Source organism: Eumetopias jubatus, unplaced genomic scaffold, assembly GCF_037043125.1.
Source record: "Eumetopias jubatus isolate StellerSeaLion01/CBP00866 unplaced genomic scaffold, mEumJub1_p1.0 scaffold_7, whole genome shotgun sequence".
NCBI classification, from domain to species: Eukaryota; Metazoa; Chordata; class Mammalia; order Carnivora; family Otariidae; genus Eumetopias; species Eumetopias jubatus.
In genome coordinates, this window is record NW_028274813.1 from 17,614,689 (window position 1) to 17,621,270 (window position 6,582).

Here is a 6,582-nt window from a genome sequence, read left to right on the forward strand (position 1 = left end):
TCAGTCATTACCTTAACAATTTTTGCCATATTCACTTACTACTTTTCTAAAAAATTTTATGTTTCAGACTCACTGTTTTGTGTGTGTTGTAACAAGGCATTATTCTAAGGTTGTCTCATGTTTCATGCACTGATGACATGCTTTCACAATACACAAAAAAATGTATATATAACCATGGAACTAAAATGTTTGTCCAGATTCCACCTACAGTTCTTCTGAGTACCATAGGTGGTATCACCCGCTGGAAGCAATGATGTGTAACACACCCTAATGTTATTTACACAGCAGTCACTTAAAGTCTAGTCATGCTTATTGAAAGTCTATAAACTTCCACAATTAATTTCTTTAGGCTTTCTACCTACACTTGTTTTTTTTTGTTTTGTTTTGTTTCTTTTAATAATGGAATGCTTCATGAATTTGCGTGTCATCCTAATGCAGGGGCCATGTTAATCTTCTCTGTATCTTTCCAGTTTTAGTACACGTGCTGCCAAAGCAAGCACTCACTTGTGTTGAAGGAATATCATTTTATAAGTTATAAGATTTTTTATGCTAATGACAGTTATAATGCAAAATATAAAAATTTGATATTTACCAACTGAAAACCATACATTTGCAGACTTCCTTTTTCATATATATATATATATATATACACATACATATATAAAACTTTTAATCGCATATTATATATGTGTGTGTGTGTATATATGTATATGTATGTACAATGTGTATATATATATATACACATTGTACACCCATTGTCATAGCAGCATTGTCACAATAACCAAAAGATAGAAACACCTTGAAATGTCTGCTCTGCTGATGGATGAATGGATTTTTAAAAAATGTAGTATATTATTACAATGGAATATTATTTGGCTTTAAAAATGGAAAGGCATGGGGCACCCTGGGTGGCTCAATCAGTTAAGTGACTGACTCTTGGTTTTGGCTTAGGTCATGATCTCAGGGTTGTGAAATCAAACCCTGAGTCAGGCTCCAAGCTGGGCATAGAGCCTGCTTAAGATTGTCTCTCTCTCTCTCTCCCTCTGTCCTTCCCCAATCCCCCCGCTCCACTCCCACTCTTTCTTTCTCAAAAAAAAAATGAAAGAAAGAAAGAAAGAAAGAAAGAAAGAAAGAAAGAAAGAAAGAAAGAAAGAAAGAAAGAAAGAAAGGAAGGAAGAAAGAAAGAAAGAAGAAAGAAAGAAGAAAGAAAAATAAAGAAAAAAAAGGAAAGACATTCTGCTACATGCTATGCATGGTTGAACCTTGAGGACATTATGCTAAGTGAAATAAGTCAGCTAAAAAAAGACAAACCCTGCAAAACACTACATGATTCAACTTAGGTGCAGTATCTGAGGTAATCAAATTTATAGAGACAGAAGTTTGACCAGTGGTTACCAGTGGCTATCAGGGAGGAATGGGAAGTTATTGTTTCATGGATACAGAGTTTTATTTTGTGATAATGAAAAAGTTTTTCATATAGATAGTGATAATAGTTGTACAACAATGTGAATGCACTTGATGCCACTAAACTATACACTTAAAATGATTAAAATGGTAAATTGTAAGTTCTATTTATTTTACTAAATTAAAAAAGTAAAGTATATAATTTATATCCTCATATATATGTATATATATGTTTTGTATATAGTATGTGTGTATATATTCATAGCTTAATGCCATGCGACAGGTGCTGAATGTTAAAGACCTTAAATTCACAGGTAATAAACAAACCAACAACGTATATCTTACCTTTCACATCAACCTATAACTTTTAATCACAGATTATTATGGTCTTTTTCATTTATCAAACATAATTATTATATCCTTTCCTAATTTTCCTGAACAATATATTGAAGTAAAATCTATTTTGAACCAACACACTATATAAACCTTTAAAATTTCTCCAAGTTTCTGATTAGAGGTAAATCACCTTAAGGAATCATTTTCTATAACTAAATTCTTTTTTTAAAAGATTTATTTATATAGTTTAGAATGAGAGAGCAGGGGGAGAGGTGGAGGAAGAAGGAGGGACAGAATCCCAAGCAGACTCCCCACTGAGTGTGGAGTCCAATTCAGGGCTCCATCTCATGACCCTGAGATCATGACTTGAGCCAAAACCAAGAGTTGTTCATTGAATGGACAGTGCCACCCAGGCTCCCATAATAACTAAGTTCCTTTTTTTTTTTTTTAAGATTTTATTTATTTGAGAGAGAGAGAGAGAGAGCAGAACCAGAGGGGAAGAGCAGAGGGAGAGGGAGAAGCAGACTCTCAGCTGAGCAGGGAGCCCGATATAGGGCTTGATCCCTTGATCCTGGGATCATGACCGGAACTGCTTAACCCACTGAGCCACCCAGGTGCCCCAACTAAGTTCTTTAATAGTCTGTTGCTGAAGTCTTTGCATTCAGATTTCTACACCCATCTATCAAACTCCCTCAAAGAACTTTGTCTTTGCTGTGAGAATACCTTCCAGTACCTATTGAATTCGGCTTTCCCAGAACCCTATGAACACATTCCTAGACACTTGTGCTTCTTCCAAGCAGAGAGTACATGTTCTGTGTAAAGAAAGCACATCCTTACTCAACAATAACGGACCGCCATTCCATAAGCTAACATCTTCCTGAGTTGCTGGCCATTACCTAGATTCATTGAATTCTGGTCCAGGAGTCTCTTTACTTTATCTGAATCCATGTGTAGTGGACATAACATTGTTTATTCTTTCTTAGCATTGATTTCCTCTTCTGAGAGTAGGATCCAGGTTTCCTTTTGGAAATCCAATCCCACATTCTAATCCTGATTCTTCTTCAGTCCATTCGGTTTGTGTGTGAAGACCTCATCCCAAAATCCGGGGTGGGGGGCACAGACAAAAGCAGTTAATTAGTATGCTCCATCCTCCTTCCCACTGCATTTATTTCAGTAGGCCAAATTAATTCCATAGATTAATTAATTTAATAAATTAATTCAATATAATTAAATCAAAGTAAATTTGTTGAACTAATTTAAAATAAAAGTCATCTTCCTAATAGGTTCACTAAGCTAGTATACTTTAAGCCAGATCTGTTAGTACCATATTAACACCATTCTTAGTCAAAGCCTGCCTGAGAATGAAGCAAGCAAGTATGAAATCAAAACCAGAAGACAAAAAAGTTTCCAGATGATTTCCTTTCAGTACCTGGGTCCACCTTCATCTTAACCTTAAAGATGTGCTCTTGAACATTTTGACCACTTTAATTAATACAATCCTGCTTCTTTGGCTTAAATAAATTTGAGATGAGTTTATGTCCCTTGTCACTAAAAGAGTTCAATCATATATGAGGACAGTGCTCCTCAAAAGTGTTCTCTGTGATGACAACGTGAATCAGAATCGTCTGTACATCTAAAACATGCAGATCGTTGTGCCCCACCTTTGACCTACTGAATCAGAATTCATGGAAAATGAAGCCTGGTAATATATATGTGTTATCATTCCAATGTCTAGTAGTCACTAATCTGGAATCTGTTTGCTACCTCCCATTTTCTTGAGCTACCAGGTTTCCAAAATCTACATCCACGCTTCCTTCAAATTAATTACATGATTCTCTTCTGTCTTTCCACCATGTTGAAAAATAACCTGGCCTTGACCTCATCTATCCCTGTAGTAATTACCATGCCCTTTGTACTTAATCAAAGTTCAGGTCTTGGTTTTGGCTTGGCCCAGAAATTTCCCTCAGGAATCTTTCTTAAAGAAAAAGACACTTAGCAATCCTGAAACTTTGTAAAAACAGAATTTTAGAGGGGTCTGATAGCAATTATTACTATCTGATGCAGATTCTACAATGCATCCAAAGGAGTACGTGTAGGGATTCAGAAGATTTTTGTATCTGTGTGCTAGGGCGGGGAAATGCCAGTGTTGTTGAAAGGCTTCTCAAATTGGAGCAGAAAAATACCACAAGCAAATATAAGAACTAACATAATTTATATCTATCATGGGCTGCTTTGATGAACAGTGAAAGAGAGAGAAAGAAACACCTGAATATTTGAGGGCTGTATTGAGAGAGTGGACATAATTTAAAAAGAACTAGGTAGGCAATGTAGACAGTCAGGATTCAAACTTGCTATGAGCTCTATAATTCAGCAGTCACATTATTGGCGCCCAGCAGCTTTTCCTGGGCTGTGTGTTTGCACTATAGATGTTTCCCCCTGATTGTGCCCTGGTGGTCTGCTTGTTGGAGGTCTTTTTTGTTTCCATTCAATACACTTTTTGACTTACTTCATACTTCCCTGGTTGGCTCATTCGCCCTAATTATGATTATCTGATAAAGAATGGAGGTGACACTTCCAAACCAGGAATCCAAGCAGTCTCTTTAGGCAGGAAACCCTGCCACTTGTCTAATTTAAATAAAAATGTGCATTTTACACAGAACAAACCCAAGCAGCCAGCCACAGAAACTCCTTTCATTGGATCTATTTACTTCTCTTTGTTATTCCGTATGATCTTTTAAGCAACAGGCAGTTATAATAAGAGTTCAATGGTCCTCTAATTTTTCAAATGGAAGTCAGATTTAGAAGGTGTTTGGTTTTTGCAGACCCTTTAAATTCCTAGGCTTACACATTTCAATAGTTAATCATGAAGTAGCTAAAAAAATGTACTCCTTTCTGGAAGTATTAAATAACTACAGAGGTTGTCTTTGTTATTTAAAAACTTAAAAAATGCAGCAGGGAAAGCAGCTCATGAATTTAATTCTATGGCATCATTTTCAGAAAAGACAGGTTAATAATTGAATGGTGTTGTCAAGAGAGATGGAATGTAGAGGAGTTATTAATGTATTTTGTCAAGTGAACATTCACTGTTGATGTTGATGTAAAACGCTAGGACTCATTTAGCTTAAAAGAGAACAGTGAAAACAGCTGAGGTCCCTAATAGCCTAGAGCATTTGGACTCAAACTCTTTCATTCTGTCACCCAGATATCTGTGTGCCGAGGAATGCAAGGGATATCAACTGCTTCTCCATCCAGGACTAGATGTTAGGAATGAGTGACCAGCTCTGTTCTATACGGCGGTGGTGAGTCAAAGGTTCCCAATTAAATTATCTGAATACTAGAGTTACTAAAAAAGAGGTCTTTCCCCTCTGATTTCATAGGCTCTTCCAGAATAAATAAACTATAGATAGTTGTGCTTCAATGTTCCAAATTGCATATTTACCATGTTTCACTGGGGATAAATCCTGTTGGAGTCTATGAACACATTGAACCTCAAATGACGACCACACAATTTTAATACTTTCTGCCATGAAAACCCATAGTACTTGGATCATCACATAGCAATAGAATTCTCTGCTTTTAATGATAAAGCAGCCAGAGTGGTCAGATTGTCTCACTAGAAGAATCTCATCAGCTCTGTTTCGGTTCACATAAGCATATGTCAACCTGCTAGCCCTCTTGGTAGCACAGCTTTTATATGATGATGGACCTGGATGGTTTTATTTCATGAGCCTTTCCATATGTGGCTCTTTACCATTTGTGTTGTTGGTCTTTCATCCCATTTCCAACTGAATTTCTGATTTAGAGAGGGATGAGTCTTGTTTCACTAATCTTTTTTTTTTTTTAAGCTTTTATTTATTTACTTTTGCATGCATGTGAGTACCTGCAGGAGAGAGAGTACGTGAGCGCGTGAGTGGGGGGAGGGGCAGAGGGAGAAGCAGACTCCCCGCCGAGCAGGGAGCTCAATGCAGGACTGGATCCCAGGACCCTGAGATCATGCTCTGGGCCGAAGGTGGACACTTAAGCGACTGAGCCACCCAGGTGCACCTTGTTTCACTAACCTTTCCCGCACAGAGACATATCCAGTTACACTCTCAGTAATTTTTCTGGTAGCTCTTATAACATTTGTGTTTTTATCTTTCCTGCATTCCTGTCACTAAACACTGGGCTGTTGTTCTTATTTCTCTTTACATATACTGACCTTATAATATCATTCAACAATTAAAGGGAAGTTATGGTCAGCAAGAGATTATTCCCTAAGGAAAAAAAAAAAAGTATTTGGTTGACTGTTATGATAAAGGACTGAAAATGGAAGAATTGAAAGTATATATTAAATGAGTTTTGGAGGGGAATGTGATCCATGTTGCTCCATTTCTAGTAAAGAATAGACAGTAGATAACAGAGTATTGTTATCTTGGGTTTTGCCCAAATGTGGCAAGACAGGGAAGAAAACCAATGAGGGAGACTGAACTTGGACGTGCCAATTCCTTTAACTTGCACAAAATATTTAGATTCATGTTTTGGTTTCCAGAGACTAAATCACAGAATTCAAGAGATAATGACAATCTTGTTTCCAAGTAAAGCTCATACACCATTATCTCAACAACAACTGTTTCCAAAATTAAAGTTTGAATGTGAAGTTGGGAACTGAAGTTGGTTTAGTTGCAATAAAGTAGAGTGATCTCAAGTTTGGTCCCTTGCAGTCAGACTTCAAAGTGATCAAAATTAACAAGACCAGTAATGAGACTTAGCAACAACATGTACTTCCTGATATGATATGGTGGAAAGGGCATAATGCCTTTTTGATCTTCTTGCCAAAAATATGAACCTGAATTTGATTGTGAG

General features: G+C 36.8%; 1 non-coding gene across 1 annotated transcript; it reads right to left on the reverse strand.

Annotated features, from left to right (window-relative positions):
• Positions 1 to 393: 393 nt before the first annotated feature.
• Positions 394 to 500, reverse strand: LOC114208934 (U6 spliceosomal RNA). The gene has a single exon (XR_003609185.1). It is a non-coding gene; the product is annotated as a U6 spliceosomal RNA (small nuclear RNA).
• Positions 501 to 6,582: the final 6,082 nt, after the last annotated feature.